Genomic DNA, 27,030 nt, shown 5'->3' with positions numbered 1-27,030 from the left:
TTCTTTCTTTCTTTCTTTCTTTCTTTCTTTCTTTCTTTCTTTCTTTCCTTCCTTCCTTCCTTCCTTCCTTTCTCTTTCTTTCTTCCTTCCTTCCTTCCTTCCTTCCTTCCTTTCTCTCTCTTCCTTCTTTCCTTCCTTCCTTCCATTCAAGAAGAGGACTGTCTTTCCTCTTCAGCATCACCATTCCCTGCAATATGCTGTAATTTCCTGCAGCTCTCTCTGGAGATTTAAAAAGATGCTTCAGGTGACAGCATTATTCATACACCTGGGAGTTCTGCTACAGAGGTAAAAGAGAAATTGTCATTATCCCTGAGGCTCCTGTAGGTTCTCCTTTGAGCAATCAGCAGGAAGAAGAGCACAATGCTGGGAAGACAGCATGAAATGCCAACTCCTGTCTCTAGAAAGAGAGAGCCAGTTGGTAACATAGCTTCCAATGGTTCCTTCTGCCCATGAAAAACAGAGTTCACTGCCAGTGGACAATTTTTTTTTTTTTTTTAAGACAGAGCAAGCACAATTTGAGTGGTGGTGGAGGGGCTGGGGGAGAGGGAGAGAGAGAATCTTAAGCAGGCTCCATGCCCAGTGCTGAGACCAACAAGGGGCTCGATCCCACAACCCTGAGATCATGACCTGAGCTGAAATCAAATTGGATGCTTAACCCACTGAGCCACCCAGGCACCCCTGTGCCAGTGGACATTTTTAAACTATACTCTTTACACACCTGAAAAGCCAGTGTGGCTAAATTCTGATAGACTCTGAATATCTGACTTGGGCTTGAGGGGGATGAAAACAAGATCTAGTTCAATGGCTCTCAATCAGGGGCAATTTTGCATCCCTCCCTCTGGGACATTTGTCAATGTCTGGAGACATTTTTGGTTGTCACAACTGGGGGGGTGGTGTGCTACTGGCATCTAGTGGGTAGAGGCCAGGGATGCTGCTCAACATCCTACAATCCCCAGGACAGTCTCCACAAAAAATGACTCTTCTGCCTAAAATGTCATGCAAGTTGATGAACCCTGGTCTAATTAAATGCTACACTCTGCTCTTCCACTCACAAGACTTCTGTGGGGGAAAATTTCCTCCCTCTTGATATTTTCTCCCCAAAAGGCAGATTGGGGAAAAATGCAACAATCATTCCATGATGGTTTTTGGGCACTTACGAAAGAGCTATAATGAACTTAACGTCCTTTGAGAAAGAACTGGAATGCCATTTTCTATTATCTTCACCTACCTTTTTATGATTTATCATAAAAATGAGGAATAGTAATTTTCATCATAAACTATTTATATTTTGGTTCTCTGGCTTTTGGTTTTATCATTTCATTTAAATTAGAGACTCCTTTGTTGGGGCAAAGCCTTTCTTTGGCATATTACAAAAATTCCCACCACAATCACCCCAAGGTGGAATACTGATGCCTCCCTTGGGCCAGGCAATGCTACAAAATCTCTCATGTGACAGGATGTTTCCCCTTCTTCCTCTTTTCTCGATTAGACTGCAAGCTCTATCAGGAAGCCCTGTGGGTGAGGTGGGGGTGGGGTAGCTGGATGGTCTCTCCCCATTGTGGAGTACCCCTTGCATTGGAAAATGTTTTGTGACCCTGGGCTCTGCCAGGAGTGCCCCTGGTCATTATGACATCAACAACAAAAGCACCTCAATGCCCCCAGGTGTGCTGGTAGCTACCCCCACTCAGAAACCACTGGTAGAAGTAGGGAAAGGGTCTTCTTATTGTTTCCCTGGTGGCTGGCACATAGCAGGCAATCAGGAAATGTTTATTGAACTGACAAATGAATGACTATTTGTCTCAACAGGGATACAGAAAGAAGTTCATCCATTCCCAAAATACATACTCTTGTTCCTTAAAAAAATGATGTATTGAGTTTGCATTATGTGTCAGGCAGGGGACTAAGTCCTTAGAATGCACTGTAACAACACAGAGATGAACTCTGTCTCAGGGGGTCTTCGAGTGGAGTGGGGAAGGCAGACAATTGACCAAGTAATAAGAGGAAGCGGGCACTGCCACATGGGTTATAAGGGAGACATGTAATGTAGGATGTGGCGGGGAGGAGGGTCAGGGAATGCATCACATGATGCTGCAGCTGAGACAGAGGGGTGAGTAGGAAAGAGCTAGGCAACAGGGGGAGGAGACATGCAAATCACGCTCCAAGGCAGAAGTGCAGTAAGAACGAAGGCTCTATGGCAAGACATATCCCAGATTTGTGGCAGTAGGGGATGCTCTAAGGCAGTAGGGGATGCTTGAACAGTAGGGGGGGCCAGGGAAGCCCATCTGGGCAGAAGCTGCCGAGTGCCAGCAGTGAGAAGAAAAGGCTTAGGGTAGGCTTGTGGGAATGTCTACATAACTAAGCCAAAGGAGTCAACATGTCTCTCATCCCCCGCCCCCACCTCCCCGGGACCCCAGTGCGTTAACCTGCAGAACAGGGTGAGGATTTGATGGGTGAAGGTGCCCCCTTCAAAGCAACTGTGCAGAGGCAGGCTTCTCATTCAGGGGGTCTGTTTGCCCCTCCCCCTTCTACATCCCACCCCAAGGAGGAGGCAGGAGGGTTTGGCGGGGAGAGAAGTTCTGCTTCAATCCCATTTGAGCCAGAGGCTAGGTGGTCTTGTTCTTCTCTCCATGCCTGCTTTCACTCCTCTTTCCCTTTGGCTGAGAGAGCGAGAAGCATCTTTCAGTCTTGGACCCAAACAGGAGGAGATGGAAGGGAGTGTGCAGAAGTAGCAGAATCCTGAAGGGGAAGGAACCAGTTACGATTGCCCCGCGCTGACTAGTAGGCTGCTTAAGTTCTGCAGCCACCTTCCTGACTTTGAATGGCTTTTTGGCATCATAAAGATCTAAAAACACTACAAAGTAAATAATATCCAGCACAGTAAGGCATCTATCCAGCTTCTATCCTTTGGCAAACTCATTCTACTCCTAGAGGAAAAAAACGAAGAAAGAAAACAAAATAAAATCTTCTCATCTTCCTCAAAAATCTCATCTGTTATTTTATTACACCAAATTCTCCTTGCTCAAAGGAAAAAGGAGGGATGCTATCTTTACTATATGAGGTACAAAAAAGGAAGCAACATGCTAGATCCACAATGTCTCCATTTTTACTAGTTAACTCATTCAACAGATATTGGAAGCTCCTGCCAAGTCAAATTTTAGAAGTCATCTATGTAGATGAGCACTTGAAAGGGATGTTGGCTCCAAAGAAACCCACACAGGTGAGTGGGAAAGAGCTGACCTTCTTCTTGAAAGAAGGAATAGCATCAATGTTGTGACTTACCTCCCACCCCCATAATTTGTCACCTCTTATTTACACTTAATTTACATGCACACCAACAAGGACAAAATTAAAATAGTAATAAATTGGTCTATATGGCACCTTTTTTTAGAAAAGATTTATTTATTTGAGAGAGAGAGAGCGAGCAGGGGAGGAGCAGAGGGAGAAGGAGAGAGACTCCCTGTTGAGTGCAGAGCCTGATGTAGGGCTCGATCTCAGGACCCTGAGATCAGAACCTGAAGAGAAACCAAGAGTTGGTTGCTTAACTGACGGCGCCGTTTAGGCGCCCCTATAGCACCTCTTTTTCTAAATAAACAAAGGCCGCTCCACATGTAGCATCAGTTGATTTCCACAGTATTCTCCCAAGGTCAAACAGAGAAAGGCTTTGCTGGCCCCATTTCATGGAAAAACAAACTGAGGCAAAGAGAAGCTGGGTAATTTGCTGAAGATCAGTGGGAAAAGCATTTAAAAGCATCTTAAATGATATAGCTGCTAATTTTTCAATCCTTCTAATTTGAGAGACAAAAGGACAATTTCTTTTGTATTGATGTTATTTTCTTTGGCTTCATTCTATAATTTATAGGGTATGAATGGCTCTGGGACTTATTTATTCCTCCAGGAAGTGAATGTGATAAAATGCCCACCCTGTGGACTTACCCAATTTAAGTAAGAATAAAACAATGATGAGGGGCGCCTGGGTGGCTCAGTCGTTAAGCATCTGCCTTCGGCTCAGGTCATGATCCCAGGGTCCTGGGATCGAGCCCCGCATCGGGCTCCCTGCTCTGTGGGAAGCCTGTTTCTCCCTCTCCCACTCCCTCTGCTTGTGTTCCCTCTTTCGCTGTGTCTCTGTCAAATAAATAAATAAAATCTTAAAAAAAAAAAAAGAATAAAACAATGATGAGAAGAAAAAGAAAACGAAAAGTAATAGAATTTTTTTTATGGGAGTTAAGAGCAGTTACTTGAAACCCAACGGACTTTTACTTCTATACAATAAATGAAAGAAGAAAAACAAAAAGATACATAAAAAATCTTGACTGTCCAAAGATCAATCATACTGTGTATGTGCCAATAACTAGTAAAATGAAAAAGAGAAATCAGCCAAGATCGATGGCTTGCAAGGTTGTAAGAACTCTCAAGACCAGGTATACTCTGGCCATCAAACGAAGAAGTTATAGAAAATAGATAATTTTCCTGTTATTACTAAAAAATACAGAATGAGGGCGCCTGGGTGGCTTAGTTGGTTAAACAACTGCCTTCGGCTCAGGTCATGATCCTGGAGTCCTGGGATCGAATCCCACATCGGGCTCCCTGCTCAGTGGGGAGTCTGCTTCTCCCTCTGACCCTTCCCCCCCCTCATGTGCTCTCTCTCTTTCTCTCAAATAAATAAAATCTTTTTAAAAAAGTACAGAATGATTTGGTAGGATTATTGCTAGGAATTTTGACTATTTGGCCCTGAGCAGCAAGAACAAAATAAAAGCGGGCGCCTGGGTGGCTCAGTTGGTTAAGCGACTGCCTTCGGCTCAGGTCATGATCCTGGAGTCCTGGCAACGAGTCCTACATCGGGCTCCCTGCTCAGCAGGGGGTCTGCTTCTTCCTCTGCCCTCTTCCCTCTCGTGCTCTCTGTCTCTCATTCTCTCTCTCTCAAATAAATAAATAAAAATAAAATCTTTTTTTTAAAAAAAGAACAAAATAAAAGCAAAGTTTGGCATGAAAAAACAAAAAAAAAAAAAAAGATAATAAAAGTATTTATTTTATCTTACTATCCTAAAATTAACTTAAAGTTGATATTAGTGACATATTGTTCTCAACTACAGAAGGGATTGTCAACAAGAGAAAGCAGCATGCTACAGGCCTAAGGCATATGGATATTTCATAGAGGTGAGAAAACAGTTGTATATTCTTCAGATCAAGAGTTCAGAGAGCTCTAGGCAGTATTTGAGAAGAATGAAGAAAAGAACTTCATGATCTGGCCTTGAATCAATAACAAAGGAAGAAAACAGGAGTTTCACTCCAGAAGGAGCTGGGACCAAAGAGATTTAAGGTAGATGTCCTCACTCTAAAAAAATTCCATTATCATCTCATCTGGTGGACTTGCAGATAATTTTGATTTATTCTTTGTATGTTTATATATTTTGGCAGATGGTGTCGGCTGTCTATTCATCAACCATTTACCCTCCCCCCATTTTCAGAGCCTTCATTTTCCATACCCATGAAATGAACAATGATTGATGTAAGGGAAGGCAAGACACCCCATCTGTCAATAAGATATAAAGTGAAGACTTCTAAAGAGTTTTTTTTTTTTTAGGTTTTATTTATTTATTTGAGAGAGCGAGAGGGCACGTGGGGGTGGGGGTGGTGTGAGAAGGGGCAGAGGGAGAGGGAGAAGCAGGTTCCCCCCTGAGCAGAGAGCCCGACGTGGGACTCTATCCTAGGACCCTGGGATCATGACCTGAGCCGAAGGCAGACGCTTAAATGACTGAGCCACTTGGGTGTCCCACTAAAGAGTTCTGGAAAAGATTTCCCTCTGAAAAAATGGAACACAAGAATTTTGTCAGCATATTCCTGATTCCTGCTTGGGACATTGTTGGATGAAGACACAATGCTTTGAGCCACAGCAGCTATCTTGTGACCAAGAGGACATGTGTTGACAGCAAAGACAGGAGAAAAAGGATGGTAAAAGCCTGGGTCTTTGATGACTTTGTTTAGATGTCAAATCAATCTGGGAGAAGTCTACTTTCAGATGACTTGCAATGAGACTTAAACAGTATAGGGCCTTACATAGTTTAAGCTGTTTTAGTTGGATGTTTTGTTACCTTCAACAGATAACATTTCAAAACTTACCACAAAGCCATAGAATCAAGACAGACAAGCACTGGCATAAGGATAGATACATAGATCAATGAAATAAAAATCAAGAGAGCAGAAATCAATCCTCATTTATGTTCAATTGATTTTTGACTGTCAACACCACCCAAAGGGAAAGCGTTGTCTTTTCAGCAAATGGTGGTGGGACAGCTGGACACTAACATCAAAAGCATGAATTTGAACCCCTACCTCACATCATATACAAGAATTAACTCAATATAGATCAAAGAACTAAAAGTAAGAGTGAAATCTGCAAAACTCTTAGAAGAAAACATAACTGTATATCTTTGTGACACTGGATTAGGCAGTGGTTTCTAAGATACGCCATGAAAAGCCTAAGTAACAAAAGAAAGAAAATAAATAAATAGGCCTTTATCAAAATTAAAAACTTTTGTGTTTCAAAGAATACAATAAATAAAATGGGGGGGAAAAAAACCCAGCCACTGACTGGGAAAAAATATTTGCAAATCTTTTATCTGATAAGGAACTTCTATCCAGAGCATATAAATAGCCACAACACAATCAGGAAAAGACAACCCAATTTTAAGGGAGGAAAAGCATTTGCATAAACATTTCTTTAAAGCAGATATATGAATGCCTACTAAGCACATATAAAGATGCTCAACATCATGAATCCTTAGGGAATGCGAATCAAAACCACAATGGTATACTACTTCATATCTACTAGAATGGCTATAATCAAAAAGAAGAAGAATAACAAGAGTCAGCAAGGATATGGAGAAACTGGAATCTCACACACTGCTGGTATGAATGTAAAACAGAACAGCCACTGTGGAAAAGATTAGCGATCTCTCAAAAGGTTAAACATAGCATTACCCTATGGCCTGGCAATTCCATTCCTAGGTATATGTCCTAAAGAAGGGAAAACACGTGTTTAAAAAAACCAACTTGTACACAAATGCTCATAGCAACACTGTTCCTAATAACCAAATGGTGGAAACAACCCATACATCTATCAGCTGATGAACAGACTGAAAATAAAGTGGTATATCCATAATGTAATATGATTTAGTAATAAAAAGGAATGAGGTGTATTCCCAAGAGAACTGAATATATATGTTCACCCAAAAAGTTGCACACAAATGTTTATAGCAGCATTATTGGTAAGAGTCAAAAAATAGAAACAGCTCAAATGTCCCCTGATAGTGGACACACACCATGTGGTACAGCTATATAGTGGAATATTACTCAGCCACAAAAAGGGATGAAGTAATGACACAAGCTACAACATAGACAAATCTTGAAAACATTATGTTAAGTATAAGAAACCAGACAAAAAAGCCATATATCCATAGAGACAGAAAATAGGTTAGTGGTTGTCAGGGTTTTGGGGGAATGGAATGGGAAGAGACTGCCAATGGGTAATGGAATTTCTTTTTTTTGTAATTTATTTTATTAAAAAAAAATTTTATTTAGAGAGAGAGAAGGGGGGAGGGGCAGAGGGAGAGAGAGAGAATGTTAAGCATGTTCCACACCCAGCACGGAGCCCAATGTGGGGCTCGATCTCACGACCCTGAGATCATGACCTGAGCTGAAATCAAGAGTCAGACACTTAACCGATGGAGCCATCCAGGCGCTCCTGGAGTTTCTTTTTATAGTAATGAAAATAATTTGGAATTAGGTTATGGTGATTGCTGCACAACCTTGTGAATATACTAAAAACCACTGAATTGTGCACTTTTTAAAAAAAATTTTTTAAAAATTTATTTATTTGACAGAGAAAGAGAGACAGCGAGAGAGGGAACACAAGCAGGGGGAGTGGGACAGGGGAGAAGCAGACCTCCTGCCGAGCAGGGAGCCTGATGCGGGGCTCGATCCCAGGACCCTGGGATCATGACCTGAGTCGAAGGCAGACGCTTAACGACTGAGCCACCCAGGCACCCCATGAGTTGTGCACTTTCAAAGGGTGAATTTTGTGATTTGTGACTAAATTTAAAAAATCAAGAATAAATAATCAAGGAATCATAAAAAAATAAATAACAAGAGGAAATACTAATCCATGCTACAAAATGGATGAATCTTGAAAAAACTACGCTAAGTGAAAGAAGACAGCAAAGATCACATATTTTATGACGTCATTTACATAAAATGTCCAGATTAGGCAAGTCTATAGGGATAGAAAGTAGATAGTGGTTGCCCAGGGCTGGGGGCGGGGGGGTTTGGAGGGAGGGTAGGGGAAATGGGGAATGACTGCTAAAGGTACAGGGTTTCTTTTTAAGACAACGAAATGTCCTAAATTTAGAGTATAGTGATGGTTGTACAACTCTGTAAATATACTAAAAGCCATTGAATTAAACACTTTAAACAGGCGAACTTTATATGTGAACTCTATCTCAATAAAGCTGTTACCAATAAGCAAACAAACAAATAAATAAATAAAATGGAACACATCTTAATGCTTTACTTGTATTTTCTGAATGTTCTACAATGAGCATGCAATACTTCTTTTTCTTTCTTTTTTTTTTTAAGATTTTATTTATTTATTTGAGAGAGAGAGAATGAGCGAGAAAGAACACATGAGAGGGGATAGGGTCAGAGGGCGAAGCAGACTCCCTGCCGAGCAGGGAGCCCGATGCGGGACTCCATCCAGGGACTCCAGGATCATGACCTGAGCCGAAGGCAGTCGCTTAACCAACCGAGCCACCCAGGCGCCCACAATACTTATTTTTCAGGAAAAGGTGTCTGAATTTCTTGATTGGAAAAAAAAATGTCTATTATACAAAACAAAGTAAAAATAAAAGCAGGAAATCAGTACTGCATGTGAACTCCACTGCGAAACTCAGTGAATGCAGGCAGCTAAAAAAACTAAAGGAAAATACATCAAATTAATGATAGTGATTTTGAGTTAGGTTCACTGAGTGCTTTTTATTATGTTTTTTTGGAGGGCTTTCTTTTCCTTCTTTTCTATATCAGTACATATTATTTTTTGATTTCTAATTCTGAAGTGCACATGAAATCAGACAAAATGTTATTCTTCAGCGAACGAAATGTTAAGTCTCTCTCCCATCTGGGTTCCCCAGCTCATTTCCAGGACTGCCATGTAAAATTGCTCAAGTTGTTTACTGCACAATGGCATGTGGCTGAAGAAGTGAGGAGAGGTTATAATCGAGCCTGGCCTCCGCTGGATAAGCCACAACTCATGGCTCTGAGGAAACAATCCTTTTCATCTAAACCACATGAAAATGCTATGTAAGGAGTGGCAGCCCTGCCCATCTCCCCTCCATAAAGGCTACCACAATGCCTAGTTTTTTGTATGCCCCTCCAGACATAGTCTATGTTATCCAAATAGATACATCATGCTGTGTGGATGAAACAGTTATTTAAAAAGAATAAAGAAATACCAGGAAAAGCAATTCAATATAATCAGAATTCAAGCACTTCTAGAGAAGTCATTCAAGGTAAAATAGGATTAAGAGGAAGGGGAAAAAAAAACCTATTTGTAATAAACAAGTCTTAAGGGAAGAATCCTAAGTGCAAGGATTGTTGGATTGTCTTCCACCTTAGCAGTCTCCAATTCATGTATGTTGTTTAAGCAGCAAATGAAACTAACTGAAATGCAGTTGTCAAGTGGGTTGATACTTGGTGCTGTATTCACCATGCTCCCCCCAACTTAGAAGAGTATGGTGGTATGTGTATGGTCCAGCTTCCACTGTGGAGAGCTTTAGGGTTTTCATCTGCTGAGAAACCTGGGAAAGGAGTGTCTCCATATGAAGCCTGGCACTTCCATTTCATTCACTCCAGTGTCCTTGAAAACAAAGAGAATTGCTCACACAGAAACCTAGAGCACTCTGTTAATCTGTAGTCTAATATCTCTATATTTATTCAACTTGGGCTGAAGCTTCTACTTACTTAGGGAAAATAATGATTAAGCCAGTAAATAATTCAAATAATGAGATCTGATTGCAAGGATTGTTCTGACACTCTGAGGAACCTTTTCGGCTCTTTGCCTGTGTTTCTGTTCCATGTTTTGCCTCCTTACATAAGGCAATACTGGTCTTCTTTTGGGTTCCAACTCCTTTGCCCCAGGCTCTTCATCTGCTGTTCCTTCAGTTCTGAACACTCTTCTCCACCCCAGAATTTCATCCAGTGAACTCCTGTTTATCTTTCCAGCCTTAGCTTGAATCTTGATCCTTCCAAGCAGGAGAGTGCCCCATCACAGCAGCTTGATCTCACCCCCAGACCACACACTTCCCAAGTCCCTGCCTTGTCACCATAGCACCTGGCTCATAGTAGGTACTCAATAAACCTGACCTTTGAGTCGACGGACATGCAAAAGCTATCCATGATCCTCGGAGAGCCTCACTCATTTAAACAAATTGAGTGCTATTTAAAAGAAAGCTTAGAATTAACGGAGAGCCAAGAATAATAAGGCTTGGTACTTATTATTCCTTAGGACTAGAAGTGTCTTCCATGGAAAAAGTGGGGAGAAAATGAGGCTGGATTAGGGCAAATCTTGGATGAAAAACAAGACTGGGAAAAAATGGTTGGGACCTAGGAAGGTGATCAGATGACTTAAGTGCAAGATATTTCTATTACAGCAAAGGACACTGTGTGCTAAGAAGGTGATATGTGGAACCATCTCGATTTTAATTTGACCTGATTCAAATAGGTCTTGACAGTAGCAGCGGGATTATACAAGATATATTTGTCCTCCTAAGTGGCTTATTCTCTAAAGCCCCTTGCAAGAGGGCTTTGGGATGTTCAGAAACTAGTTCTGTTTCTATTTCTTCAAGTTATGCTAGGAGCAGGATAAGAAGACTTGAATTCATTTGCCTTGTGGATTTGTTCTCTGTTTCTATTTCTAAAACAGAATACTTAAGTCTGTTAACTGATTAACTACAACAGTGCTGAGAATGTCAACAGTTACTGGCATTCTTTTTGAATGTCATTTTCCGTACATGCCACTATATAGTTTCAGAGATGATAAAGAATTGAAATTAGTAATTTAAGATATTCAGTATAGAATTAAATAAAATGCAAACATTATATTTACATGATAAAACACAACTACCAAAAACATAAGATTATGTTCAAGTTGGAGAAGAATTTTCCAAGGCCCACTGTTATTGAAATATGGTTGTGTGGAGAGGAGAGCATCCAGACTAATTTCATTTCCTTCCACAACAGTGAAAACATATGCAGACTGGCTCTCTGCAACTATTCCATTCAAGTAAACTACATGGCAAAGGGAGGGGAATATGTACCTTCAGGGGCCAAGGGTGGGTCCCAACGCAATTTTAGCAATGAGAAATTGAATTCACCGATTTTATCTTAAAGATTCATGTGGATTTTGTATTCTTCTCCATAATATATCTTTGATTTTCCTTCTAAAAATACACTAAGTAAAACTGAAGGTACAGGAAGATGCACAATGTTTATTTTTGGCTTCACATAATCTCTTAGGGCACCTCCTAATATCCTGATGAGGACAGAGTGTTACCCCAGTGTAAGAAGCACAGAGGTAGACATTAGGGGATATAATCATTATAGTCTAATCAAACTTCAGAAAAGCTTTTAGCTTAGTTAAAAAAAAAGTTTTTCCATCAACAAATGATTAAATATGGTAATCTGGGGTGCCTGGCTGACACAGTTGGTGAAGTGCCTCTTGATTAAGTGACTCTTGATTTCGGCTCAGGTCACGATCTCAGGGTTGTGAGATCGAGTTCTGCTTAGGGCTCTGTGCTCAGCACGGAGTCTGCTTGAGTTTCTCTCTCCCTCTTCCTCTGCCTCTACCCACCATGCTCTATCTCTAAAATAAATAAATAAAATCTTAAAAAAACCACAAATATGGAAATCTATATACAGACAATTCTTCTGGAACCTCAGAGATTCCTATCATAGCACATACCAAACTGGAGTGAATTTCTCATTTCTTATTCTATCCAACTGCTGTGGCCCTAGGGCAATTACCCAACATCCATTATACCCAAAATAAATAGCTTAAACTAATTATGGTAATCCCATTCTCCTTCCCATGTGATTGGTTTAGGAAGGGCAATGGTTTATTAAGACCCAAGGTGAAGTCTCCTGAGGGGGTTCTGGGACACTTTTTCCAGAACTGGCAGAGCCACCTTACCACCAGCTAATGATGAAGCCAGACAGAGATTCCATTTAAGCAAGACAATTACCAACAAGGGAAACTGGAGTCTTTAAGCACTGTGTGGGATGCCCACTTCTGTGAGATAATATTGTTTCCCTATTAATTAAGCCAATTAACGTGTGTCTTTCACTTTAGGAGATCTTTGACAATATACTTTACATTAGACTGGAACTTTGTCAAGGGCAGGATGTATGATTTATTTATTTTTTAAAACTTAATCTTATTTAAATTCAAATAATTAACATTTGGAGTATTATCAATTTCAGAGGTACAGTTCAGTGATTCATCAGTTGCATATAACACCCAGTGCTTATTACATCACATGAAGATGTATGATTTATTAACTTCGTATCCCAGGGTCTAACACAGCATCCTACAGATGGTAAGGGCCTAATTAATATATGCGGGACCAACTGAACCAATCATCAAACTTAAGATGTACAAAGTTAATTTTCTCGTCAACACTAGGCCTCCTAGACCTCTAACACCCAAATGAACCACCCAGATTATAGACACTATGACATGAAGGGAGGTGAGGTTGTTGGCCTCTGGAGATAGTACTACAATTGACCTCAATGTATCAGTAATAACATATGAAAAACAGCAATTGAAAGTGATAAAGAACGCTGGCTAAGGAAGCGGTGAGAAAGATCCAGAGTGATTATTTTGTTTAAAGGAGGCGCCACCTTGGAATGTCTGGATTATGGTACTATTCACTCACATACAGAATGCAGGAGAGGAACAGTGCCTGTGTATTTGTAAAACATCCAGGAGGAATACCAGTAGTAGCTGGATGTGTAGATAATACTGACGATATTGTGTGTGCGTATCTACACTGGGGAAACACAAAGGCTAGGTAAGATCGCCACTACCTCATTAGTATGAACTGCTTGGATCGTAGAGGTACTTTGAGGTTTAGTATGGATTGAGGGGCCTCAAATTGGCACATGGATATTCCTTGGGAAAGGAAGATCTACTCCTTACTGATACTCCTTAGAAAAGAAGCTGCATGTCAGGCATTGATTTAGGGAATTGTACACACATCGATCCATCCTCATGTCCTCAAAAACTCTGAAGTATTATCACCATCCTCCTCTTAAACTGGCCTACATGGGCAGTTTCTTCCATTAAACAAGGAAGAACAAATACAACAAAGAATACCATGTAATCTAGCATTCTCCAAGAGAATCTTTTCCTAGCAAAATAAAGGGTTCAGTGATGGGGAAATTTCAACAAGGAAGGAGGAAACCCTTCCCCATCAGGTAAGTGGAGAAGCAGACCTCATTCCTGCCATTACTGCTTACCCCTGAGACTATGAAATATCGGGCACTATTCAAATAGAGTCACAGGATCCTTCACAGGGAGGAGAAACAGGCTGGACAGGTTCTGAAGTGTAGAAACCTTAAATATGTATCGAATGCAATCAGCTTAAAAATAAAAGAGGCTTAAGGACATGGTCAGATCTCACAAGTCCAATGTACTCTAGTTATGAAATACAGTGTAGCATTCTCTCTCACTATTCCACACACGTGTGCATGTATGCAAATGCATGCATGCGCACATACACACACACCACACTGGTCCCTTTTTGCACACTTAATTCTACTTAAAATCAGACACAAGTCTATTCCTAAGGATATTTTCTTCTGGGTTCTCTTGAAGTCAAATCGAAAATACATTAAAAAAAAAAAAAAGGAAAAGGAAAAGAAAATCCATGCAAATGTATTTGTTTCCCCTGAGATTTCAGCCTAATAATAGAACTCCAAAAAATTAAAAATTTACAGGCTTTCTAATCTAATCATTTCCATCATATCATTTTCTTTAATGCTAAGGATGAAAAATGTGACTCTACATTTAAACTTGTTTATCAGAGTTAGAAGTATCAGATAGAACTTTGGCTACAGTATATTGATTTCTTGTTATAAAGCACCTATTAAGCCTTTAATTCTCACCACGGTCTATGAAACAGGATTATTAATACCTCAATTTTACAGATGGTGAAACAGATGCATAGAGCAGTGAAGAAGTGACAGGTTCAATTCAGAGACTGGAGGCAGACACTGGGATACCCAGAGGCCAGTAGTCAAGGTTGAACAGTGAGTTTAGCACTTGGTATGGGGTGGAGTTGAGCACAACCAAAGAAGGTCAATAAAGATAAAAAGTCAAGTTCATATGAGTGGGTGAGAATGAGGTCACCAACAAAGGAGGGTAAGGCATGAAGAAAGGTGAGTTGGTTGGCTCAGAATTCAAAATTCCATAAGAATGGAAAGGTGTAAGAGGTCTTGTTATATCCATGAGTGTCTACCCCAAGGGCAGGGACCAGTGCTATCCCAGTTCTAGCACATTAACAGGCACCCAAAGAAAGCTTGCTGAAGCAGACAGGAATGGAAGGGGTTAGAAATGTGGTCCAGCGGCCTAGGAGAGAAATGTGGGGTGCCAGTGCTAGCTACACAGAGCCTGTAATGTCTTTATTTGCCAGAGCTCTTTGCTTGTAAACAACAGAAACATAATTCTAACTCATTTAAGCAAAATAGGAACTATATTGTCTGGGTGTCTGTGGTACCCTAATGTCTACCTCTCTTCCAGCCTCTGAATCTAACCTGTCACTCTCTTAACTTCCCCAAATGGGGGGAGGGACAGGCAGGGTCAAATGGGCCTTGAAGATACCAAGAACTTTCTCTTTCTTTCTTCTTGCCCTTGCCATGCTTCCTTTGCATGGTTCATTCATTCTCTCAGGTGTGCTATCTCAACAGGGTATAAAAAAACCACAACCAAAGGCAGCTCTAGGAATATGTGTCCTTCTAGCCTACTAATGAGCCAGCTCTTCCCTGCCAGCTCCAGTAGGTTAAATCATGGGCCAGCATGTGGATTAACTATCATAAGCACTGTGGTTAGAGTGGAAGGGATGGTGGGGTGCTTATTGATTGGCTCAGCCAGAAGCAGGGGCCATGCCAAGGTCCAGGAGGGTGGGATAGCATGACTGGCAGCTCTCTACCGAACAACTTGGTCAGAGTGTGGAAAGAACATTTCCCCCAGTGAAGGAAGTTCCTGTTACTAGAAGAAGGAGTAAAGGGATGCTGCGGAGCAGAAACAGCTGATGTCCACTATTAGGCCTCTTGTCTTCAAGAAAAGCCAACATCCAAGCTAAGGTAGAACCACTGTTAAACCATAATGTCCTTGCCCAGAAATACACCACAGTGTCTGGCTTACTCCGGTACCATATTTTCTAGTCCTTTCTTTATTTGTGTCAGAAATTAAATAATCCACAGTGATGTGTTTTCTGGTCTGTAGAAAGGCCTTCTAGTTCCATGGTAGCCCATCCAACTGAAATTTAAATTTTACTTGGTCCCTCCTAGTGAAACAGTCCCCCAGGATATGTACCATATTAATAGTAACAGTCTTCATATTAAAGTGATTTCAAATAATATTCGTTTGCATTTTCAATGATTTGGTTATAGGGCACCTTGGGTATAATACATATTAAATTCTTACATCTGTTCCAGGAATGGATGCATTGCTTTTTCTTTTTTTTCACCCACAGAATATCAATAACACCACATTCTTAATTTTATTGGGATCCCATAAATCTAAAAGCTTAAAATGTTATTAAAAAGGCCCTCACCACTGCCATCTGGGAGGGCAATCCTTTCTTATTCCCTTTCCATAAAAGGCACAAGGTGCCAAATGCTAAAACCTTTTGCCAAGGTTGGCTTAAGGTTTTTAAATGGCCAAAGGCATGCTCATCCAGTCACTCAGTTAAAACTTTTAAAGCTTCAGTTTCAATGAACAATGGCTCTTGGAAAAACCTGCACTGGATTCCAGCTGGCACTCCACCGTAGTGCCTACAACTTTGCTGTCAAGATGCCAACTGTGCAAGCCTCAAACCAAAGCATCCCAGTGCAACTGTATCCTTCCAGTCAAGAGTTATCATTTCTACACGCTCAGATGCTCCCCAGCCAGGAAGGAGCATCTTTCTCCCACCAACTGCCCCTTTAATTAGGCTTGCTTCGTGTCCTTTGTAAAATATTCACTTTCCTTCCTGTCCTCTTCTCCAACTTCTGGAGGCAAAAAGAAGCAAGAAACTGCAAAGCAATACCACCTCCTCATTTTCAATTTGCCTATCACTTCCTCCTCAGAACAGCCTGTTTTGTGGCAGCAAATATGGTCTTTGGGGCAGGTCACCGCAGTTGTCAATGGATACCTATTTTTAGTCAATTCTTAACTATCACCATTAACATCAGTTTTTTGAAAAATTAATTGCACCAGCATTTGAAAAGAGCGTCTGTGGGGGCTTCCTGAAATCTGAATTAACCAGAACACAGGATGAGTGTGGCTTGCTTTAAGGAAGCTGTAGTAATAATCTAGATGCCTCCAACTCCAGCCCCTGGCAATACTGTATATGAATTTAACAACAGGAGAAAGAAGAAGGGTAGCTATGAGTAAGAAAGAAATAACATAAAACTCCCAGTGGTTCCATCTATGAAGCCACTCAATGAGGGTGACTTTGATACAGGACTCTAGAATATTCTCATTGGACCTCAGTTCCTGGATACTTCTCACAGAGCATTGCACAGAGTCATGGATCTCCTATTTAAGAGGAGGTGGAGGTATTTTTCATATAGCATGGTCCCTAATCACAAGCCAATGACTTCATCAAAGAAACAGTTGTGGATTAATTTCCAACTCTGGACTTAATAAGAGATGCTATGTCTGTCTCTGACATGGCAACCAAAAGGAGATTCAAGAATTATTTATTAAACATGATTTTTGTCTTATGTGATTCTCTGACCTGATGGTGGCCACTGGACTAGAGATAGAAAGTTGTTTTCCACTGAAATGCCAACTCTGGTTGATTGGTAGGGGCTGCCTGGGCTTTGCTTTGAAGAAGGAATTTGAGGCTCTGTGGGAGAAAGTGTGACGGCTGATTAGCAATGTCTGCCAGAGGCCCAGAAATAGGAAGTGGCTATAGAAGTGTCATTCACTTGCTTTTTTTGAGATTGGACTGAGGCTGAGACTGTGTCTTTCATTTCCAAACATCAGGCATTCATTTTTTTTTTTCTTGATGGAGCCCAGGCCATGTGAGGTTTTATTCCTGGCCATGTGAGGGGGAAGGGAGTTGGGGAGTTTGGGAGGACTATGTATGGAACTTACTGACCTTGATCAGGCTCAGCACTTTTTGTTGTTGTTGTTGTTAAGGGCCAGCTTGTAAATATTTTAGCCTTTTTGGGATGATGGGTCTCAGTTATGATGATGCAACTCTGCCGTTTAGTGGAAAAGTGCCAGAGACAACACGTGCACAAATGGGCATGCCTGTGTGCCAATAAAACTTTATTTACAAAAACAGGTCATGGCCTGCCAACCCCTGATCAAGGTGATGGATAGGGGATAATGCACAGATGAAATGGGAGGGTGCAATCAGGAGGAAATTTGTGTCTGAAAAGGAATTCAGGAGCAAACCTGACCTGAACGGTTCCCCTCGAAGTAATGGCGAACTCTGCATTTCTGAGACATGAGACATTCCTTTCAATTAATAGTAATGCAGACATGGACTCCCCCACGTGCAAGCAAAACACTGCTGTCCCTACAACTGTGGTTTAAGAGCCAAATGCTTGCATAGGCACCATTTTGGTAATCTAAAGTTTCCACTTAGTGAGCAAGACACTTTGTCCAGAAGGCCCTTGGAAAGTATACCTGTCTCCATGGAACACTAATAAAACAACCCACGAGCTTTGGGGAACGTATTAGCTAACAGACAGCAGGGCTATGATGGAGGTAGACTTGGGGCATGCACATTTTGAATGGAAAGTGCTATAAAATAAGGAAATGAAATCAGAAAAGTGTCAGGGCTTGCTGCCCTGGATGGACAGGGTAGGTTTGGACAGGGTGGTAAGTAAGAGAGGCTCTCCTGAGATGGAGGCCACCAGCATTTAGAAATACTCATGGATTTTGGCAGAGGGAAGGGGACACTCTCTCAGCAAGGGTGGCTGGGGTTGGAGAGAATTTCAAACAGGGAAGAGAAGAAGACTGGAGTGCTTGGCTCCCAAGTTCAACCTGAGAAGGACGCTCAGAGTGTGTTTATGCAAAAGAGAGAGGTAAGAAGCTCAGGGTTTGAAGTCATATTCTATACAACGTGGGGTAAAAATCCCAGCTCTGCTCTAGCCGCTCTTACCTCTTGGAGGAATTTTGTTACCCCTCTAGAGCTCTGCTTTGTCATCTGTAAAACGGAGAAACTACCTCCTTCCTAAGGAGGTTAATGTTAATGAGGAACAAACATACAGCATCTCTAGCGACAGTCCCTGGCTCATGGTGAGTTTTCAGTAAAGCAATGTCTATTTCTTTACCACTCAGACTGTCTTAGCTGGACACTGCCTTTCACTTGGTTCAGCACTTCTTTGTAAATCAGACACCATAAAAGGAAGAAGGAGTAGGTTACTAGCAAATTCTGGCTTAGTCATTACCCTGGAGCTAGATGCCTGAACTTCTCTCCTTAAGTTGGAGAGGCAAATCTACTGGGCTGTGAAGAGATTTCAAATAAAAACTTGTCAAAAAGGAAACCAATAAACCAAGGAGATTCTTAGGCAGGGCTCCATTTCCCCATGTCTATTGCAGCAATGTTACAATGACTAGGGAGGAGGGGTATTAGTGCATCATCCATCTGCCCCAATAAGGCACGAAGAACATCATGAGCTACTGCCGAGGGGTTGGCCTGGTGGTGCGGTGGCCACTAGCATTCATACTCCTTCTTGGTGTGATAATCCCAATTTTACACATTATCCACCCTCACACAACCCAAGTGGTAACGGTGGCCCCGTGTTGGCCCCTGTCCACCCTCAGGGGCAAACCTAACTGGCATAAACTGATGAGCATGGGAGTGGACTTGGGACACAGCCAGTCCATCAGAGAGTCTCAGGGCTACTGCTTGGAATTCTGGGCTAAATGCACCCTCTCTTCTCAGTACACATAAGGCACAGACATGGGGACTAAACTGTCACAGCCAGTCTTGCCACAGTAAAGGAAGAAATGGTGACAATGAAGCCAATGTGAACATGTGGGGAGGGCAGAACAGAGAGAATTCAAGGAACTGTGTCAGCCTCTTGATCAAACCTCACCTGAAATTAGAAACTCTTTGGACTTCTCAGTCACATGAGCCAATAAACGCCCCTTATTGTTTAAGACAGTTCAAACTGGAGTTTCTGTTGTTCATATGGGTTCTTCTTGCTCCAGGACCCCCAGACCTTCCAGCAATGGCAACAAAACCCCACCCTTTCCTCAAATGTACCAGATTTCCTGACAACAAATGCAGTTTCCTAGTACACAGAGCAGACCCTGGCTTGCTGCCTTCAGGCTGTGTAGCAAAAGGACAAAGGGATAAAGCTGAACTTTGACAGTTTCCCACCTTCCCCTCTGAGCCCGTCTCGTGCTCCTGACTGTTCCTGACTGTGAGTGAGTGTGCGCTTGTGTATGAGAGTGAGCGCAAGCGTGTGGGAGCAGATGCGATGTGTGTACAAGCATTTCTGGATAAGCACCTCCCTTCAGGGTAAACTGTCAAACCAATGTCTTCTGATGACAGGAAGTAGTTATGACCTAGGACGGGCCACCAAAAAGAAGAAAAATAGCATCATGATTTACCCAGAAGCCACAGCATTCTCTTTTATTAAGAGTGAATAAGAGAAGAGTTGTGGAAGAAAGAAAAAGGCCATGAGAGTTTTATTGGAATAGAAAATGTTATCATCTAATGTCTGAAAATCGTACCTGGCCTATGGAACAGGGGCTGCAAACCCAAGAGGGTCATGCTGGTGAAACCTATGAGTCCCGAGGGTCATGTTTTCCTGTGGCAAACGAGATGGCATGCTCAATGGAAGGGGGGCACTGCCACATAGCCCTGAATGTTGACAAGTGGTAACAGTGGCCCCACGGTGCCAAAACTCTGAACGTTAAAGAGAGCACACCAGTCGGGTTATCCAGGTTTCTACCCGGACCTTCCCAATTTTCTGTATGGTGGCCACTAATCCACATGGTATTTATGCTAAGTCCCCAGTGTGCCACCTATGCTTGCATTCTCAGTTGCTTCTTTAGACTCAAGAAGAATTAACTTAGGACCTCTTTAAATTCTTGTGACATATGACTCAACTCACAAAAAGTACAGTTGGCCGCCCCACCTCAGTCTGAAGTGAGGTATGCTTGGGTGATTATAAACGCGCCTGAGCAACACCATTCAAGCCTAGGACAGAGAGGGAGGGGCCCCTGGATTTCTGAATTCTATTTTTCATCCCACAGGATATGAATCACGCAGGGCCCCGTCCCCCAGCAGGGTAAATCTCTTTGTCACAAGCACAAGGAATTAGAAACTGTTCTGTCTCATTGACTTTGTAAAAATATTTCCTGAGCAAAGTCTCGAGTTCCAAAGCTGACCTTCCACTCCTTTCGAAGGGAACTTTGAAGGAGTCCATCACAATTACAGGAGTGAGGAACTGACAAGATCCTGGACAACCATCTGGGGACGTGGCAGTAATACAATTTACACCGAAATTCCAGTTCATGATAGACTAGCTTCAATTCCCAGTCTCAACATACACTTCTTAAAGTGGAAGATTTCCAAGGATCATGCTTTTGAACAATCATCTAGATCAAATCCAAACAAATCCCTGATTGAGTGATTTTTAAAGTTGTCTTTAAGCCGAGTTGCAGAAACAAGTGGCTGAGTGCTCAGAAACACAGCAGGAATATTCCCCACTGGCTGATCTAGCTAGAAATCTCACTTCTCTCTACATGACAATAAAATAGTTAACATGTGTTGCGTGCTTACTATGTGCCAAGCACTACTTTAGGCACTTTCAATCTGTGAACTTACTCATGTGCTCAGCAACCTTATGAAGTGGGTACTATTATTATCCCCATTTTTTTTTCAGATGAGGCAGAGGAGGGTTAAGAAAATTCCACCAGGTTTTCCAGCCAGGGGGTGGTGGAGCCAGGTTTCAAAACCCAGGCTTAACTGCCTCACTGGGTTGAAATGCAGATTCAAAAGACCTTTTGAATTTATAACAATGGGAAGATAAACTGATACCACTGACGTCACAGGAAAAGGACACCTGGAACATAGAAGAGCTTGTCTTTGGAGTTAGACTATATGGTGGATTGGCCAACTTTTGGAAGGCTGATTTTATTTTGACCCCTTTCTTCCCTTCCTTCCTCCCTCCCTTCCTTCCATCCTTCCTTTCTAGATTTACTTACATGATAGAGAGACACAGAGAGAGAGCATGAGCAGGGGGAGGGGCAGAGGGGGGGAGAGAGAGAGAGAGAGAGAGAGAGAGAGACTCTCCAGCAGACTCCCAGCTGAGCATGGAGCCCAAGGCTGATCCCAGGACCCCACAATCATGACCTGAGCAGAAACCAAGAGTCGGATGCTTAACAGACTGAGCCACCCAGGTGCCCCATTCTTCCTTCCTTCTTCCCTTTCTTCCTTCTTCCCTTCCTCCCTCCCTCCCTTCCTTCTTTCCTTCCCTCCTTTTATAACCCAAAAGTTAGAGAGCATAGGGAAGAGAACATAGGTAGACGTGGGAGGGGAAGATATGAAGGTAGAATGGGAAATCCATGTGGCTGAGTTTTAGTCTAAAGCACAAATGGCTATCATGTGAGCTTATCAGACATCCCTACCTTTCCGACTATGAATTTACTCAAGTTGTCTGAGATTTAGAACTTGAAATGAGTCTTTCCAATCGTCTAAGTTTTACTGCAGGAAAGTGTTAATTTGTGTCAAATGCTCAGTTGGGGCCTTGGGCAGCAGGGACTGGGATGAGAGCCCTGGGAAGTGGATGGAGGGCAGTCAGAGGATACTTGAGAGAATGCCAACAACAAACTCCTTATTCTTCTCAGACCCTCCAAGTTCAGTGGGAAACTTTATACCTTCTGGGCACTAAAACCTTTGTCATTCCCCACAGTACAGGTGGATCTCAGAGTTATCGTATCTCTTCTCTGGATCCACTCTGGTAACCTACTCATATCTCTATTATGGTAATTCCTATCGTCTATGATAATGGTTCATTACATTCTTGACGCCTAGCTCAGTCCCTGACTTATACTGGGCACAAGAGTCATGTTTGTTGAGTGCCTGGATTAAAGATAACCAACTAGATCAACATACGAAACTGGTCAATAATATCAATAAAACAATAGCTAATATTTATTGGGCACTAAGGAACCAAGTACTTCCATGTACGATAATTTCATTTAATCTCCCAACTGCTCTGTAATGGAGACATTATCTTGACTATCTCCATTTTATAGTTGAGGAAACTGAGGCACAGAGAAGTGAAGTGACATACTCAAGGTCACTCAGCTAGCCTGCTCAGCCAGGAGGTACCTGGTTTGACCCGTGATAGTTTGATGTTAGAATCAGATGTCTTAGCCCCACCTTGTATCTCCCCTCACCTACTATCCTGCCCGAAGTCAGTTAGCATCTCATGTTCTCTCACCAATTCTTCTCAGATACTTTTCCACCCTCCTCCCCGCTCAAAACTCACCCACACACAGTCACAAATCACTGTAACCCCCGCTTCATATCCAGGCTTCCCCAAATGTCATCTAATCTTAACAGCGGCTTTCAGACAGAGACAAATAGGCAAGATGCTCAGAATATCAAGATTTCCCCTCCTCTTCCCTTTCACTAGTTTTAGAGTTTGCCTTGATTGCCTCAGTAATCTCAAGGGAATGTGATGACTTCACCATGCATCCCAAGGACAGGCAGCATTTTGAGAAGCAGCAGAATGAAGACAATAAAACCATGCATCTCATCTGCTGTGAATTGCACAGGAAGGGACAACAGGAAGAAAACTATACCAACCGTTCTTAGTTATTTCTCAGAGATACAAGGGGGAAAAAAAGTGAACAATTTCTGTTTGCTTAATTTCTCCTGTTTATACCAATGGCCATCCTCCTTCCTTGGGGATTTGAAACCTTCTGGAATTTCTTGACTCTGCCTATTTAGTTGAGACTTTGATTACACTGATTTTTTTTTCTTTTTAATAAGGTTGATGTTGGCCTGGGAGAGCGGTGTACATATGGAATCATTTCAACTGTTTCTCATGACATGGATGCTCCTACATCCACAGGGAGACAAGAAATCATCCCGCAGCAATATTTCATTCATATAGAGAGGGAATCCAAAGGAGAAAGGTGGTTCTAGGTAATAGATACATATCTGAATAGAACCAGGCTATCTTCTTGTATAAAATACACAATACTCTCCTCAAAAGACCTCAATCAGGAGGAAATAATGCACTGCTTTAACAACAGAGAGTTAAACACTAGAATAAAAATGCCCACAGAGCAGATGAGTAGCAGAAACCATTCTGCACTTAAAGTACGCCCCTCCCCTGTAAGGAATGTATATTATGTGGCTGAGAACCATGTATCTTAGAAAACAAATGGTTCTGCCTTTCAGCAAGGAAAAAAATATGCTTCCTTTTTAATTAGAAGGTGTTACTTCAATGAAAGTCCAGGGGTCTACAGCTAGAAAAAGTCAATGGTAATCTTAGGTCTCCGAGAGGGATGAATCAATAGACATTGTTTGTTGCTGCAGGTTAGAAATGCCATTAAACTCGGTTTAATGCGCAGCACATTTCCGGGGTTGCATTTCAACACCATCACAGGTGTTCGCTGGCCTTCTGCAGGCAGCTGTGTTGTCCCCCAAGAATGTACATGGGGACCTTTCTTCCTCATCTTTGCTAGTACTGAGGCTGAAATCCAGCTCATAGCCTTTTAAGGCCTTGACCCCTGCCCAGTGAGAAGAAAGAAATATTGGACATGTATATTTTGTGAACAGGCAATGATATGAGTGAATCACTCAAGTGAACATAGAGAAAGCCCCACAATAGCCTCTTGAGGCTGGGCCATTGCTTCCAAAGGGAAGCAGGGTCACAGGATTTGGTAGACTAGGGAGCAGACCCATTGTTTTCATTTTAGTGGTGTGTGCTTCGCCTTCCTTCAAGAGTCTTCTGTGTCCATGGTCAGACCCTGACCACCTCCCACCTCTTCAGTCCTACCTTGCTCAACTTTCCCACTTCCCTCTCAGTCTTCAAATGCACCATGCCTTCTGGTCACATGGCGGTGTAGGTTGTTGCCTCCATAAGGAACTTTGAACTCTCTTCCCCATCTACTGGTTGAGTCCTACTCACATTCAGTTTTTTTGTTTTTTTTTTTTTGCTTTGTAATCAGTATATTAAGGAGACATTTATACATTTCATTTGCTTAATTCTGATACCCAGATTTAAGCTTGTGAACATGACTTTTAAACATACAACTAAAGCTATTCATCATAATTTGCTATACTACCAACATTAAATTGCAGTTACTTCAGAGCATAAGTTAAATGGTTTCAAGTAAGCCTGTAACATACCTAAAAAACACCTTCCTATCTCATACATGAAAATCAACTTCTCCACGTAAATGTCTCTTCACTCTAAGTTATCCTGCTCCCGAAATCACTAGTCTGAAGCTTATCATGGTCCAAAGAGAAGGAAAAAAAGTGTAACCAGGATATATATATATATATATAAAGATGGCACAGCAGAAGGGAATGCAGTTCTACAAGTGCAAGCCCTCAAGCAGCAGCATATGATAAACCCCTTCTTTAGAGAGGTATTCTTTCTATCAATGATACCACAGGCCAAATTACATAGCATGCCATCTTCAAGTAACAGCTGAAGCAATAAATGCAGAGGCATCACAATGAATCCCACTTAACTATAGACCAACACTTCTCTACAAATTCTTTGTCTGATTGCCAATTATATACAAGTTTTAACTTCATAAGCTTAACAATTAAGGGTCATACACTGAAGTCAATACATACACCTAGCATTTCAGTCTGAGCTGTTTCATATACATAGAGCTGAAATTAATTACAAGGTATGGTCTAACAAATGCTAGGGGAGATTTTTTTTTTTTAAGTAGTTTTTACAAGTATTAAACTTTTATCTTGCACACTGAAGTCATCATACATACAGGGCAAAGTCAGAGCTTTTATATTTGAGTTTATTCTTCATTTAACTTTTAAAACACTACTATAGTTGAATATTAAAACAAAAACAATAGCAAGTAGTGAGCTATGATTTTAGTCCTTCACTCATTCACTATTGCATATAAAATGCCAGCAGTGTTATTCACTGGCCCATTCTCGGTGAGACGTGGAGGAGTGGCGGCTGCCCGAGCTGCGCCCAGCAACGCGCTCCTTCCCGCTCCCCCACACCGGCCTTGGCCCTCTCACTTGCTGTAGAAAAGGGTGAAAGAAACCACTTACTATGATGTTTTGGGGGTTAACCCAATGCCACCCAAGAGGAATTGAAAAAGGCCTATAGGAAACTGGCCTTGAAGTACCACCCTGATAAGAATCCAAATGAAGGAGAGAAGTTTAAACAGATTTCTCAAGCTTACGAAGTACTCTGATGCAAAGAAAAGGGAATTATATGACAAAGGAGGAGAACAGGCAATTAAAGAAGGTAGAGCTGGTGGTGGTTTTGGCTCCCCCGTGGACATCTTTGATATGTTTTTTGGAGGAGGAGGAAGGATGCAGAGAGAAAGGAGAGGTAAAAATGTTGTGCATCAGCTCTCAGTAAACTTAGAAGATTTATATAATGGTGCAACACGAAAACTAGCTCTGCAAAAGAATGTGATTTGCGATAAATGTGAAGGCCAAGGTGGTAAGAAAGGAGCAGTCGAATGTTGTCCCAATTGCTGAGGTACTGGAATGCAAATGAGAATTCATCAGATAGGACCTGGAATGGTTCAGCAAATTCAATCTGTGTGCATGGAGTGCCAGGGCCATGGGGAACGGATCAGTCCCAAAGATAGATATAAAAGCTGCAATGGGAGGAAGATAGTTCGAGAGAAGAAGATTCTAGAAGTTCGTATTGACAAAGGCATGAAGGATGGCCAGAGGATAACATTCCATGGTGAAGGAGACCAAGAACCAGGACTGGAACCAGGAGATATTTTTTTTTTTTAAGATTTTATTTATTTATTTGACAGAGAGAGAGACAGTGAGAGAGGGAATACAAGCAGGAGGAGTGGGAGAAGGAGAAGCAGGCTTCCCGCTGAGCAGGGAGCCCGATGCGGGGCTCGATCCCAGGACCCTGGGATCATGACCTGAGCTGAAGGCAGACGCTTAACGACTGAGCCACCCAGGCGCCCCTGGAACCAGGAGATATTATCATTGCTTTAGACCAGAAGGACCACGCTGTTTTTACTCGGCGAGGAGAAGACCTTTTCATGTGTATGGACATACAGCTGGTTGAAGCACCGTGCGGCTTTCAAAAGCCAATATCTACTCTTGACAACCGAGCCATCGTCATCACCTCTCACCCAGGTCAAACTGTCAAGCATGGAGATATCAAGTGTGTGCTAAATGAAGGCATGCCAATTTATCGTAGACCATATGAGAAGGGTCGCCTAATCATTGGATTTAAGGTAAACTTTCCTGAGAATGGCTTTCTCTCTCCTGATAAACTCTCTTTGCTGGAAAAACTCCTACCTGAGAGGAAGGAAGTAGAAGAGACTGATGAAATGGACCAGGTAGAACTGGTGGACTTTGATCCTACTCACATTCAGCTCCCAACTGAAAAGTCACATCCGGGAGAAAGTCATCCATGATTCTCCCAGACTAGGCCCGATTCTTGTGCTAAACAACCTCCTCAAAACATGTTTCTTTTCTTCAGTCTGCAATTACACATTTATTCATGGGACTATTTAATTTTTGTCTTTTCATGAGGCTG

The 27,030-nt window shown here is 41.9% G+C and overlaps 1 protein-coding gene and 1 pseudogene across 1 annotated transcript in view; one reads left to right on the top strand and one right to left on the bottom strand.

Moving 5' to 3' along the window:
* FRMD4B (FERM domain containing 4B) overlaps nucleotides 1-27,030 on the bottom strand; it is a 253,901-nt gene that overhangs the window by 177,927 nt on the left and 48,944 nt on the right. The window lies entirely within an intron of this gene.
* LOC118005483 lies at nucleotides 3,092-26,910 on the top strand (annotated as a pseudogene).

This window comes from Mirounga leonina, unplaced genomic scaffold (genome assembly GCF_011800145.1).
Source record: "Mirounga leonina isolate KUSES-001 unplaced genomic scaffold, KU_Mleo_1.0 Mir_94, whole genome shotgun sequence".
In the NCBI taxonomy this organism is placed as follows: Eukaryota; Metazoa; Chordata; class Mammalia; order Carnivora; family Phocidae; genus Mirounga; species Mirounga leonina.
Note: the sequence above shows the minus strand (reverse complement) of the source record. Positions and strands in the feature narration are given on the sequence as shown.